The sequence below is a fragment of the Rutidosis leptorrhynchoides genome, chromosome 3, assembly GCF_046630445.1.
Source record: "Rutidosis leptorrhynchoides isolate AG116_Rl617_1_P2 chromosome 3, CSIRO_AGI_Rlap_v1, whole genome shotgun sequence".
Classification (NCBI taxonomy): domain Eukaryota; kingdom Viridiplantae; phylum Streptophyta; class Magnoliopsida; order Asterales; family Asteraceae; genus Rutidosis; species Rutidosis leptorrhynchoides.
The window spans coordinates 169,272,251-169,288,330 of record NC_092335.1 but is presented as its reverse complement, the minus strand read 5'-3'; the positions used below and the strand labels follow the sequence as shown (position 1 = coordinate 169,288,330).

The window sequence follows — 16,080 nt, the reverse complement described above, 5'->3', positions numbered from 1 at the left end:
AAGTTTCTATGTAATGGAAGTCTGTCTTTTAAAAACGAATGCAATGTTTGTAAAATGTATCATATAGAGGTCAAGTACCTTGCGATGTAATCAAATGTAATGTATTCGTCCAAATGGATTAGGACAGGTCCTTATAATATGTATCAAAATCTCTTGATTGAGCAATCAACACAAGTTTTTCAACATCAAAGAGTATGGTTTGCTTCACTAGTTCATACTCTAAATCAGAGAACTTATGTTTTAAAGTGACTATGTATGAATCTTGTGTAGCTAGAGAAATAGAAACACGCTTGTTTTTCGCAATTAACTTGTTATTATAAGCATGCAAGGAGTGAATGGCCTCGGTGTAACCTTATGTTTAGCTTTGAGATAAATATACAGATTCCGAAGTCTGATGTGTTCCACGTCAAACTAATCATCTTATTTCTTCAACTCTGCTTTGTGCATTGAAATTTGTTCTTTTAGGTAAATGTACTTCACATTTTTCATGTATGTTAGTCTGGTTAGCCGTCTTGTTAACATCTATTCCTGATTTCTTTGAATCAACCAAATCACTCTTGTTTAACTTGAACTTGAACACCTCATATAGTCTAACCGGACTTGGTTTTGCAGATAGAAAAATATAACATTAACAAAAACGACTCTCGTGTGACCATTCTTGCTTTTGTGAAGGTTTTGAGGGTTTCATTAAACGATGTGGATAGTGAGATTGAGAGCTTTATGAGTGACACTGGCTATATTTTTGAAAATAGGAGCGGATTAAACTCGCGTTCAAATGAAGGTGGTATTATTAATCTGTCGAGTTCTGTTATGTTAACACCAGATGTGCATAACACTAGTCCCAATGAAATGTTAGATCCCGTATCTAGTGTGGGAGCCTATACTTTCACCCAACAATTTGGTGCAATTAATGATCAAGGTGCACTACTAAAAAAATAGCTAAAGAAACCTCTTTGTGGAGCCTTTGGAACCTCTTTTAAAAGAGGTTCCTATGAGTAGAGGTTCCTTATGTGGATAGCCGGTTTTAAAACCGGTTCCTTTGGCTAACTGTAGAAACCGTTTTTTTTTTTTTTTTTTTTTTTTTTTTTTGTTGTTGTTGCTAAAACAAGGTTTCTATTCTTGATATGAAGACATGTTATTAATAAAAACAGGTTCCTTTGCATAACAAAAGGTAGAAGACATGTTTTTAATAAAAACAGGTTCCTTTGCATAACAAAAGAGACCTGTTTTTATTTAAAAACAGGTTTCTTAATTTTTTCTTCATTTAAAAAAATAATGATTTATAGCTAAACATGAGATTAAATTAATAGAACAATGGGGCTGTTAGTCACAAATAATTTGCCGCATCAACATTATTAAGATGCCATTAACTCCTATGTCCTCAACTCTTACAATACATATTGTCATACCCCCAAATAGGGCCGGGGTAAATATGACTTCACAATATCACAACACAAGTATATAAGCGAGAACGACTCTAAATGAGATGTTTTATAAAATCAATAAAGGTATTGCAGCGGAAACGAAAAATGTTTTACATGATAAATCCAAATGTAATAAGTGTTTAACAAATGCTAAGATATAAATAATGCGAACTTCAATGCATCAGATAGCAAAGCAACATAGGGCAGCACATAAGCTAATCATCACCTGAGACAAACATGCTTAAATGTCAACACAATGGTTGAGTGAACATCATAGGTTTAATAATCAATAAGTTTAGACCGCAAGATTAAGTTCAAAAATATCAAAATATTCAATATGCCATGAGTTATAATATCGAGCTAAACATTAACCCCTGACACTGTACGGGTGTCGGTAATCATTACTATGTACCCCCTTGACGATCGGTCAATGGGTAGAGACGTCGCTCTCAATAGGCCTGCTCACAATAATTAAGCTTGCAACATTTCAATTCCAGCAATTAACGATATTATGGTGAGGATTTGCATGTAAAGATATAATCAATACAAGTTAACAATAGTCTCACGAAGTTGCATATCAAAAAGTTTAGGCACTTGTGTCTAAATTGTAAATCATTTAAAAGTAAGCATGTGTCTCACCCCAAGGTTTATAAAATTCAATAAAATACGTAAAATTGGGGCTATGAGTTCACCTTAATAGCACAGAAAAGTTATTTCACAAAAGAATGAATTGAATGGAACGAACACGATCGAGATCTCAACCTAGAGATAGAATATATGATCAGATATTGCCTAATAGACATAAGTATACAATTATACTAATGATAAGGGTTTTCTAAAATATTTTCCATTTTCGGAAGGTTACTACTTATGAAAAGTTTCCACTCATAGTAACTTCCCAATTATAGAAAGTTCGGGTTATAATCTTTGGCAAGACGTTGTACACTTTTACTCAAACCTCATTGCTATCATGCAAGTCACTCTGATGATCTGTTGTTATCGGGCGCCCAGGACTCTTGACCAGAATCTAAGTCTTGGCATTCGAGATCCACAAGCGGTTCCCATAAGGCAACAAGGACCACCATAGGCCGTAAGTAGCGGTGAGGTTCGCATATAGTGCACGTTATCTTTCGATTATAACCTTCACATTAAGTTTAATTCATAATCTATGTTATTATTATATTATATTTATTAATGACCTAATATTTATTTAATTCATACTTAAAATAAAAGTATTAATAATTATCCTATAATTACTTATTAATAATGTATTACTATAGTTAGTATTGATAACTTTTAATTATTATATAATAACCAAGGTATTCTATTAATAATTAAATATAATTATTATATTTATTTATTTATTTTTTATTTATAATTCATGATTATCTTATTATCTTTAATTACTTTTAAATTAAGTAAATATCTAAATTAAATTAAAAATAATATTCCTTATTTTTCTACTGATCAAAATAGGTAAGATAATCATATAAAAACTTTAGATAAGATTTTATCTTATTTAATATTTATATATATATATATATATATATATATATATATATATATATATTTCCTTATTTATCTCAGTTTACATCTAATACAAGTTTAATTAAGGAATAAATATAAATTCGACCCAAAAATATAATTTTATATGTTTTTACAGATTCCTACAAGTTTATAAAACTTAGAAAAATTTTATATATAATTTTATTATTAATATATATTTTTATTACGAATTTTATCCCTTTTACAAGATTAATTACTAGATAATTCGTATTTAATTATAAATAATATTCCAATAATTACAAAAATTATTTTTATAAGTCCTAAAACTATTCTAAACAGTTTCTAAAAGTTTATTATTATTTTTAATGTTTTACACAATTTCTGTCCTTTTATTTATATTAATAATAACCGAATAGTAAGTAAATATAGATTAAATACCTATGATAATATATAAATCAAAATTTCAAATTGAACAATTATTATGTACCTAATATAATCTGTAAAAATTATTATTACTAATTTATAGGTTGTAGATTAATTAAATCCAATTCTTTATATATATATATATATATATATATATATATATATATATATATATATATATATATATATATATATATATATATATATATATATATATACCGAATACATATAATAATATAACTAATTATTCTATTGATCAAGATAATATATAAAAATATGTTTTACCTTAGAATATTAATAATAAGAGTTTGCATCAGTAAATATTTATTTATTATATTTGTTTGCTATTTATTCCAATATTTATTGATTTTCGGTTTACAAAAGTAGTACTATTAATCTATATAAATTCAAATTTAATTTTTATAAAATATGTACTGACCTAAATAATTGAGTTTAATACTTAACTTTACTGGAAAAATAATTATATAATTTATTTAGCCTTTTTTCTATTTTTATAAATAATTACAGATACCATATATATATATATATATATATATATATATATATATATATATATATATATATATATATATATATATATATATATATATACTTAATAAACTGTTGATAATTAATTAAAAATATAAAATTGAATTATTAATCAGTAACATTATTTTTCCTAGATCTCATATTACTTATTAGTAATTATCATGCACAATATATTATTTATAAAACTCGTTATATATTTATTATATATTTATTAATGTATCGGCTGAAAAAGAACAACAAATAAAAATTTTAAAAATATAAAAACGAATTTTTTTTATGAAAAATCAATTTTTACAAATCCCATTCATCATGTTAATAATTATCATGTAATAAGTTGGATTTAACTAAGCTTGTTAAATAAAAAAATATTATTCTTTTTGTTTTCATTCGGCCGAACAAAAAAGAAAGAAAAGAAAAAAAATCGAAAGAAAGAAATGAGGAAAAGAAAAAAAAAACTTACAAGTTTGAGAGAAAAGAAAAGCCTCAAATTTTGGTGAATAAATTTTATGAAGGGTCATGGCCTTTTTATAGATTAAAAATACTTGGAGAACAAGTAAAATTACATTCCTTTTAAAAATACAAATTTAATTAAATTTTTTTTCGGCCGACATATATATATATATATATATATATATATATATATATATATATATATATATATATATATATATATATATATATATATATATATATATATATATATATATATATATATATATATATATATTAGTTAAAAGAAAGTTCTAGAATTTACATACTTAAGTTGTATTCCCCCCTTATATATATATATATATATATATATATATATATATATATATATATATATATATATATATATATATATATATATATATATATATATATATAGTATATATCTATATAATTATTATTTAGTATTTTATGAAAATACTTATAGTTTATTTTATTTATTTATATGCCCTATACTTATAAGTATTTATACATATACATTTTTATATATATTCACACAATTATAGTTCATTTAATTAATTATAGTTCATTTAATACAAATATTAAGGTTAAGGTTTACATTTAATTTTTAGGGTTAGGTGTTAGTTTATTAAATACGAGTATTAATTACCTCATTTATTATGTCCAGATAACAACCCTAATGTATAAAACAACAATGAAACCCTAAGGGCATTATAGTCATTTTAGAGTGGAAAAATGAGGGTTGTTATACATATGGTAATGAGAAACACAAATATAAATTTAAATTATCTTTATATGTTTTAAAGGAAAATACAAAGTTAAGTAACACTATGAAAAAGAATCTTTTTTCAAGAAAAAGTTATTTAATTGGTGAAATGAAAAGGATAATATGATGACTAGCTGCACTAGATATGAAATTAAGAGCAATTTGCTTCACCGTGGCGTTGTCTAGATTGGTTCATGTCAAATGAATTGTTGCAGCTGCAACTGTAAAACTATATACCCCAAAACGTACATTCTTAATATATTACTCTGTAATTTTTTGTTGCTTTATAAAGAAAATTTTTTGTTAGTGCCTCATTTGAATAGACATAGAAATTTAAGAACTTACTTCAACAAAGAAGTAAATGGTGGAAAGTGATAAGTGGATGTAGAAGTAAATGGTGGAGGTTTTGATTTTTGGTATAAATAATAAGTTAATAATATGTTTTATTTAAAATTTTTATTTCCCGCTCAAATTTTTTTGCATCGAGACGTGTTTTAAAAAAAAAAGTTCCAAAGGAAAATGAATTGAAACCGGTTTTTTGAAGAAAAAGGTTCATATAGTCTAACTGAAACCGGTTTTATATTAAAAGAGATTCCTTAGGTCTAGTATAAGAACCTCTTTTTTTCAAATCCTTAAAAAATAGGTATCTATACACTTTAGGAACCTGTTTTTCACCCTCCTATACTATAAAAGGGTTAAAGCTAAGAATATGCTACAAACTTACACAAATGTACCGATGTCGCCCACAAACTCATTCACGTCATACTGTCGCCTACAAACTTAAAAAAAATGTGCTAATGTTAACATTTTGTTACCGGTTACCTGCTGAACCGGTAAAGTTAATTATTTAACTTTTTTTATTCATTTTATATGTCCCGATGCCACTCATATACTTTCAGTTGTGTTCCGATGTCGCCCATATACTTTCAGTTCTGTTCCGATGTCGCCCATATACTTTCAGTTCTGTTTCGATGTATCACCGACGTGTCATGACTACTTAGAAGCCACGTATCAACCATTTTGGTTGACGGTTAAAAAAAGTATTTTGTTTATATTAGCACATTTTTTATAAGTTTGTAGGCGACATCGATACATTTGTGTAAGTTTGTAGCCTATTTTTGGCTTTAACCCACTGTAAAAAGAGGTTTCTTATGGGGGTCCTACTCAACTTTTTGTAGTAGTGGTGGTTACTATTGTCATGGTGATGGAGGTGGGAAGTTTGACCATGGAGGTGGAAAGTTTGACTATGGATGTGGAACGGAAGCGGTCAACTTCGAAATATTTATAGAAACCACAAAAGTGCTAACATTACTTGAACCAGTTTCGAGGATTTTGGTTCTGAAAAGTGCTTAGGGAAGTTTTTAACGGTTTTTACTATGAGCGTTGAACTTAGTACTTTTGCATGTTTCTGGTACTCAATCGGACTACTTTATGTCCGACAATAATGTCCTTAGTTTTTATTGTTTTTCTGGATCCTGTATGTTACATCACTGCGTAATTCAGGTCATGCTTTTAAATTTCAAAACTATAGACTTACCGATGAGGGATGTAATATTCGTAATAAATTATAAATGCATATTCAGTCATGATTGGTAATAAATTTCAGATTTGAAATGATCAAATGAAAACTTCATGATTGCTAGTTACCTTATACAATTATATTCAATTCCTTTGTATCAATAAATAGAGATGAGAGAAACTATGGGGTGGCATAAAGATTCAACAACGGAGTCGAATAATTAGAGTAGATTTGCGTAGTTTGTGTGCATCATCAACTAACATCTTCACGAGCCGTAACACAAACAATAAAATAGTAATTCAGTAAATAGTTAAACTGTGTTATTGGAGTCTTGTAGGTATGGCCACAAAGTTTATACCAGAAAGATTTTATATAGATATTCACATTCTTGGTACTGAGACAGGAAATCAGGCAGTTCATACAAATTGGGCTTGATAATTGATCTTAGATGATGATATTGAATGAATAGGCCCAATAGCTTAAATTCTTACTGGACGACGTGGTTTTACTTTAGGAGGTACACAGTGTTAGGAAATCACGGTCTCACTAATTCCCACCACCCAGCCCAACAATAATAGTAAAGAAATAAGAACAATACACAACACAAGATTTAACGTGGAAACTCCAAAACAGGAGAAAAACCACCGGCCCCCAAAGAGAGAAATACACTATATCACAAATTGTTACAATGATATAGACGACTCTCTTAATCCAACTACACTCTCCAAAATATTTAACTAATACAACTCTCAAACAAAGGTAAGAAAGAAAGAAATAATCAAATACTTAAAGTGTATTGATTGATGCAATTTGAAATGAAGACTTAACCCCTCTTTTATAACCAAGCAAGTCCCCTCCAACTTTTTCCTCCCACGTATATGGGATAACATCCATTCACAAATACAAAGCAACCATATCCATTTCTTCTAACCAAAACTATAACCAACAAACCAAAACTATAACCAACACACAGCTAGTCAAACTAACCCAACTCAACACAAAACTACTTAGGCGTTGACCCAAAACATCCATGACAGACCGGATTGCTAAATTTACTACTTTTTAAAAATATATAAACGGATAAGGTGAAGACAAGATTTTTTTTGTTCGAGTATTTTTACTCATATGTACGCGGCCTATCCGGATTATCTCGTGACCATGTCCGGCCCTTTTCCTTGGTCACCCCAAAATGTGTTGCCTATTTAGTAATACATGAAAATTTGCTTTGATTTTGGGAGTTTAAGCATACAATTAAGTTAAACATAAACGCTAATTCTTTGTTTAGCCTTCATAGTCTCATTAAGCTTAGCTAGAAACAACCATAATTTCATTATATATTTAGGAGGACCTAGTGAAAATATTATAGGTACCTTACAACCTACAAAATACTAACCAAGTGAAAATGTTTTTTTTAGCAAAATTAATTACTGCTTGCATATTATCAGCAGCATGGAGCAATGGATAGATCCAGATTAACACTACTACACTTTTCAGAAGAGTTATCACTTAGATTATTTTGCCTTCTTGAGTGAGCTTCGCTGATTTCGCTAGTCGGGGAACCAATGCTCATCTGGACAGAAGGATGGTGCAACGAGAGAGACAATGACAATTCACAGCCGCCCGCCACCTCATCTGCGTCTTCCTGAATATGATGTTCCGATTTTTCAACTTTAATCTCAGGAAAACATAATAATCCATGTTCGCCGTTTTCTGGTTTGGAAATCTGTACATGTAATCAAAATAAGGACCCAAATCATTATGACGGTGCAGGTATTTCGAACTAAAACATGAAATTTAATCAAATCTTACTATAAATTATAATCACGAAGCATTCAATAGATCTGCGTATTCAAGTACTATTCATTTTCCAACAAAACATCCATTGCGTATAACAACCAATCATATTCATATTAGTTAACTAAGCTAAACGTAGACAAACGTTTACTTGGAGATATAGTTATAACAGATTAGCATCTTTATCTTTTGGTTCAAATGCATAATCAACCTCCTTAAGTCGAATTTGTTTGGTATTGGAGTTCATTCGCAGGAAGTTGCTCGATTAGCTGCCATTATGGGTTGCTCTAATTCAGCCTTACCTTTCCATTTTCTTGGCCTTCCGGTCGGTCTTAACATGTCTAGAATCGCCAATTGGGACCCGATCATTTCTAAGATAAAGAAGCGACTTGCATCTTGGAAGGCGAATATGATTTCTTTTGGTGGTCGACTCACTTTGATCAAGTCTGTTCTTGGGGGTCTCGGCACTTACTATATGTCTTTGTTCAAGGCTCCTTGCAAGGTTATTCATACCATGGAATCTTTGCGAGTGGCTTTTTTTTGGGGAGGTAAGGACAATGCTAGAAAAATTCATTGGGTAAAGTGGAAACTTATTCAAAATTCGTTTGCAAATGGTGGCTTAAATGTTGTAAATCTTGCTTCTCTAAATCATGCTCTAATTTATAAATGGAGATGGAGGTTACTTGTGAACTATAATGCTTTGTGGGCTAGAGTTATTACATCGATTCATGAGATCAAATCCAATGACATGAGTTATTCGAAGCGTTTTTCTTCAGGTACTTGGGCTGCCATTTGCAAATGTGTTGCTGCGATTCATGATAAAAACATTATTCCTCCTTCTCTAATGCATATCAAGCTTGGAAATGGTTCTCTTTCTAGTTTCTGGTACGACCCATGGCTGGAAGGAATGCCCCTTGCTTCGAGATTCCCCCGTCTTCTTGCTTTGGACACCCGAAAGTCGGACTTGGTTGCTGAGCGTTTTCAAAATGGAGTGTGGACATGGTTCTGGAGACGAGATTTAAGGGATGGTATTGAGCAGTTTTCGTTCTCTTCGTTACTTAGTCTTCTAGCTCCCATTAACTTATCAAGAGAGAAAGATATCTGGGTTTGGGATGGTTCCAGCTCTAATGTTTTCTCTGTATCTGATGCAAGACGCCAAATTGATTCGCATAACATAGCCCCTCCCTCACGCAAAACTGATTGGTTCAAGACGTTTCCTCCAAAGATTAATATTTTTATCTTGCGCTTAAAGATGCAACGTCTTGCAACAAAAGAAAATCTGGAGAAAAAAGGTATCATTCTCTCCAATTCGGCTTGTGCCCTATGTGATCTTCATGCGGATCCCTGATCATCATATTTTTGTTACTTGCAACATTAGTAGACAAATATGGGTTTATATTGGTTCAAGGGTAAATATGCACATTCCTTGTTGGGCTTCGATGGAAGAATTGTAGACTTGGTTTGATGGCTTGCAGATTCAAGGAAAGAAACGTCTGGTTCTGAGAAGCATTTGGTATTCGACTCTTTGGAACATGTGGCGGCTCCGGAACAGCTATACCTTTAACGATGCAGCTTTCAGAAAATCTCATGTTTTGGATAACATTATTGTTTCTTCTTTTTTTTGGTTGTTCTCTAGATATAAAAAACATAAAGTTAATTGGTCCTTGTGGTTGCAAAACCCTTTGGACTCTTTGTAATTTTTTGTTCTCTTTCCCGGGCGCTTTGCTTGTGGGTAATAAAATTCTTCTGCTGTTCTAAAAAAAAAATATAGTTTGGCGCGCAGTGTTATATGATGGTTAAAATATGAAACAAAAAATAAGTGAATAAATAAACAAATAGTTGTCTCTTATATAATAATTCTAAATACTGTACTGTCCTTGCCAACTGCATTTAATTTGTTATGGACCACCATTTTCATGTTGTTGTTTAACCCCTACTTTTGCTGAATCCAGTACACTTGTGACTGAAATTCTTTAGCATGCAAGAAACCACATCCTGACTGCTTTAGATTTTCAAATATTCTCACTCTGCAGTTCTATACCCAACCCATATGGATTACTTTATATAATAGTCAACTCACAAGTTTAGGCTATAATTGATTATCAATCTTTTTAGATTATGCTAATAAATACTCCATGATGAATTTTTTACTGGTTACTAAAATCTACAAGAAATTTAAACTTATTGTTAACTACTAGAAAATCTACAAGAATTTCGTCCAATTTTTGTCGACATACTTTTTAAGTTCCATTTTGCACATGGTACTTTCCAACTTAAGTCCTATTTTAACCAATATAGGGTGTAGATATTAGATACCTCTTAAGGTTGAAAGATCCAAACCTTCTTAGCGGAAACGCACGTGGCTAGAACACATGAATTGAAGATCGTAGTCGCTCATAGGCACAGGTATAAAAATTTTAAGTCAAACTGAATGTTCTCAGTTACAAAGCAATGTACTTGATTTTATTTGATTTTGAGTTATATATCGGTTGAATAGAAACACAAGGTAAAAGTACAATGTGCACAATGGAACATAAAAATTATGTAAGAGAAAAAGGGACAAAATTTAAAAGTGTAAGGATACCTATATATACACATAATGTTCATGTATATAACGTTTTTGCATAAATAATACTCCATCCATAACATAGTTTATATCAATGTGTAGAGAGATTGTACCATTAGATACAACGGCGGAGCTAGTAGGGGGGCTTGGGGTTGTCCAGCCACCCTCAACTATGGTAGTGTATGCAATAGTTAATTGTACTTTAAACATGAGAAGTAAACATGTAGATTGAAAAAGTAGGTTGATGTTGCAGAGGTAACGGCGTAAAATTGTAAAGTGGGAAGAAGATGACTCTTTTTGTATATGTTTAATGTATGACCTTTAAGTAGCATGTTACATACAAATTTAACCCCTCAAGTTATAGTATACTAATTAAACCCCTGAATCTATAATTAAATACGTTAGAAAGATTACATTTTTTTACATAGGATTGATGATTTAATACCCATACCGTACTAGCATACTATATACAAACTTAACCCCTAAAGTTAATAATATGTTAATTAAACCCTTCAATCTATAAGTAAATATGTAAGTTTAATATGACTTAATGTACTTTAGTTTAATTATATGTACTCCGTAATATATAAAGTTTTGTGTACTATGTAATTTTGTGTACTAGTTAAAATATGTAATATGTATAATTTAATATGGCTCTGTCAAAAATGTCAATAAATTATGCAAATACTTAAATATTTCATACACAAATAAAAAAAAAAACTTAAAAGTATAATATTATCAATAAGTCATAATTTATATTAAAAAATATTTTTTCACTTCTCTATTTTTTTGAGTTATAAACTTTTTTCATGATGCTTGATACAACATTTAAGGCCGAGCATTAACATTAACCAATCTATACTTACACCTAAAAATATTTATGTTTCTATTTCACAACAAATTTAAGCCCCCCTCATTTGAAATTTCTGGCTCCGCCCCTGATTAGATAGTCAGATTCTGTTTGAAGGGTAAAGCAGGAAGGATTAAAGTGAAAATGTGGAATGCAAAAGGAATGAGGATGCTGCCATTTATGATCCTCTTTTTCCTTTATTCTTCTCTCCCAATATCCATGCATCTCTGTTATCTGACTTTTCCCTCTGTATATACAATACATATACAATATAATTAGTAATTAAAATTAATATATACAAATTAAGTATAAATTTTCTTAAACTTAAGAACCATAGAATCCCATTAATAAAAAATATTAAGGACATAATAAGTGACGGCACTACAACAAATCTGCTCTATTACGGCGACCAGATGTCGCCACATTAGACCCATTTGTCGCCACATTAGACTCATTTGCGGCGACATTTGCGTCGCAAAACTGTCGCCGCATTAGATGCGTCACGTTTGATATTTTGTGACGTTTTTTGTGGCGACGGACGTGGGACCCACTACCTTTTTAAAGAAAAGGAAAAAGAAATTCAAAATTGTCTTTAGCGGCGACCTTTTGTGGCGACACGTATAATTAAATTAAAAGCGTTATTAAAATTAATTATGACATCATCATCTTTATTAGCGACGACATTTTGTGGCGACAACATTGGTAGCAGAACAAAAACTATTTCTTTTTTATTTATTTCAAATTTTCAATTTTGTGGCGACAGTCTACGGCGACATGTCACCACAAATTGTGAAAATCTGCAATGGAAGCTGGTGCTGTTTTTTCTGCTTTCCACCCAGAAATGTCGGGTTTTCTTCCAGCATAAAAAACCTGTTATAACATGTTTTCTAACATATAAATCAACAATCAAATCAACTACAAACTAAACGATTTCTAATAGCACACGAATTACTAACGTTTAACATCCAAATTACAAACTAAATAGTTTAAGATATCAAATTGTTTGAACATACGAATTCCTCCATGGTTTTCTCGGTGCTACAAATTTACATACACATCGTAGATACACATAAACAAATTAAATTCAAATAAAACAACATAATACATTCATACGATTACCGTGACAGTTAGAAGGTAGAAGCCGACCACCACCACCTTCAGAAGGATCACTGCTACCACCGCTGTTACCACCGCTGTAAGAACATACTACATCGGCTGAAACAAAAGCTGTTGCAGTGATGATTTAAACCAAAAGCTGTTGTCTTTTGTTTTTTCTGAACTGCTTAATCCTTCTTTTTCTTTGAAGGTTCTGAGTCTTTGTTATCTGTTGCAATATGTTGAAAAAAGGCTTAATACTTTAACAAAATATAATAGGCAAACAATCCATAAAGAATCATACATAGCAAATGTAATACTTCGTACAAAATAGATGTTTATGTTGGTCAATGTACCTTTACATAGAGGCAAAACTCAAAACTATCATAGAATTTAACGTGAAATGCGATGAGAATTGAAGACTTATCATACCTTCATTTTCTTGCAAGTTAATGTTGATAGCATCTGCATTGCAAGTCGCTATAGCTTGAGATTATTGATGTCAAAAATGCCAGCAGACACAAATTCCTTGTTGAGAAAACTTTGTTAACCTGGAAGCTGATCCTTAGGGTTACCACTGCTCTTTCTGTCAATTTTGCTTACATTGGTTCCTCTACAAAGTACAAACATGTATAACCGATTAACCGCCGCTATGCTCCATACTCCCTTTGAAGTGGCTGCTCCAAGTAAAGCTACAAAAAACATGACACATAAACCATTATTTTAGTGATGTTAACTTTTTATTTGGTGGTAGTGGCAAGTTTTAATAAAGCCTACAAAAATGAAAACTTAAAACCCTTCGAATATAAATAAAGGTGAAGGTTGTGAATTTAACCCCTAAAAAACTTTATATACTGTTAAATGATTACGATTTAGCAATGCAAGAGTTTTAAGAAAGTCTAAATGTTAACCTAAGGCAGCGGAAACTGAATCAATATATCTAAACAGCTTCCCGTTAACGTTTCGAATGCGGGATATCAACGTTAAGTTCCCGTCCATTGCAAGAGAGATTCTAAGACGAAATTCAAAAGTATGTGGCCAACACTTAAGATCTTCTTCAGAAGGTTTAAGTAGCAAATCGACAAACGATTTCCCGTTAGATTCGTTAGTGAGAAGCGGTGGAGGATCGTCATGGACGGTCCAAAGTTTGTTTCTTGCAAACCCGTGTTGTTCAAGTGAATCGCAGTTCCCAAACTACATCAACGGGTTATATTTATATACATAAACGCCTACGTCGTGTTGTCTTGTACAAATTAAATAATATATGTATCACCTGCAATAAGCCACATAACAAATAGAAATTCGTCAAAATCATTCATGCATTGACAAAAAAGTCAGCATATTCTTTCATTAAATACAACTATATACTGTTTTATAAAGCATTCACCCACCCCACTTATTCATACTAATCCAACCTCTTTATCGACTATCAAGCCTTTATGCTTCTTATTAATCTCCATCACAACTTCATTATAGGCAGCCTCCTCTTTATCTTGATCAAAACCATTAAATTTTTTCAAACAACTATCATTAGAAATTAATCTCTCTGAATTATAATCATAGTTATTCAAGTCATAACGTACCTTGAAACCGGAAATTTCAACAATGGGACATAACAGTTACGAACCCGATGAAGACTCCGAAAAAGATTCAACTTTTCTACAACAGATTCTAGAGGTGAATGCATCCACTTCATCACTTGAAAAATCTTTTCCCTGCTATTTAACTGGTAAAAATATCTATATGTACATGCACTATGCAAACAAAGCATCCTTGTATCTTAAATTAACACACACATGTATATGCAATATTTTAACTCCACTTATCAACTCAAGTCTTTTCAACTTCTCAAAATTACAGAATCTCCTTCTCACTAACAACATGCTCATATGCAACATAAACCAAAATTACACAATTGAGTAATTCCAAGCATGTAATCACGAACAATAGTGGTCAACACAACACAAGCAACCTTCAAACACCATCAATTAAAAAAATCACTAGCAAAATTCGGCCATATCCAAAAAGCCCCAGTTTACATGAACCCTAATTATAAAAATTTAAAAATTTAAACAATATAAGCAAGCATTCATGTAAGACTAAGCATTAGCATCAATAATAATTAACAAAATCGGCCAAAAACACAAAAAGAGGCAATTTTTTAACATACCCACATGAAAACCCAAATTAATAAGTAAGAACACACAAAATCGGGTAGTAAAAGAAGAAAATATGTAAGAAACTTACCCTTCCCATGATTAATTGCAGAAAATAGAAGGATTTAGACAAGAATTGAAGCTTGCAAAAAATAGGGTTTGTGTGCTTGAGAGAAAAGACCGATAGGTTTTTTGTTGTTTTGGAAATAGGAGGGAGATGAAACGTGGAAAAACTAAAATAAATGGGTATTTTCCCTCCGGCGCCAAGTGAAAAATTTCAATGAAAATTCGTGAAAATATTTTAATTTCATATATAATATATAAAATATATATTATCTAATATAATATATAAAATATATATTATATTCAATATATAATATATACATATTTAATATATAAAATATAATATATTACACCGTATATATTTTATATATATAATATAAATAATATATTTAATATTTAATATAATACATAAAATATAATATATTTAATTAATTATAAAAACGAAGAAGGTTTTTCCTGTTCGGGCTAACCTGGAGGGCGAGTAATCTGACTCCATACTCTAATGTACGTAGCCCAGCAGAATTCCCTGACTATTTTCCAACTCATCCCTCACCACCACTAAATATTCATCATATACTGGATTCGAACATGAGACATCTCGTAAGGAACTCATGGCCTCAACCGGTGGGTTATGTATTGATGGTTATAATATATTTAATATAATATATAAAATATTACATATCTCGTCCACGTTTTATCCTAGTTCTCGTTCTCGTACATCATAGCCTCATTCCATCGACTTACATCACCGCATGAGCATTCCACTATCGTATATCACCACCAATTCCACCGTCTTATATCACCACCACATTCCACCGTCATACATCACCACCACATTCCATTGTCACATCACCGCCTCATTCGACCATCTTACATCACCTTCTAATTTCACCGTCATGCATCACCGTCACACTCCACG

At 30.9% G+C, this 16,080-nt stretch overlaps 1 long non-coding RNA gene across 1 annotated transcript; it reads right to left on the bottom strand.

Annotated features, from left to right (window-relative positions):
* Positions 1–12,994: 12,994 nt before the first annotated feature.
* Positions 12,995–15,254, bottom strand: LOC139896995 (uncharacterized). The gene is made up of 3 exons (XR_011776413.1): positions 15,190–15,254; positions 13,375–13,634; positions 12,995–13,171 (listed from the first exon to the last, which is right to left on the bottom strand). It is a non-coding gene; the product is annotated as an uncharacterized lncRNA (long non-coding RNA).
* Positions 15,255–16,080: the final 826 nt, after the last annotated feature.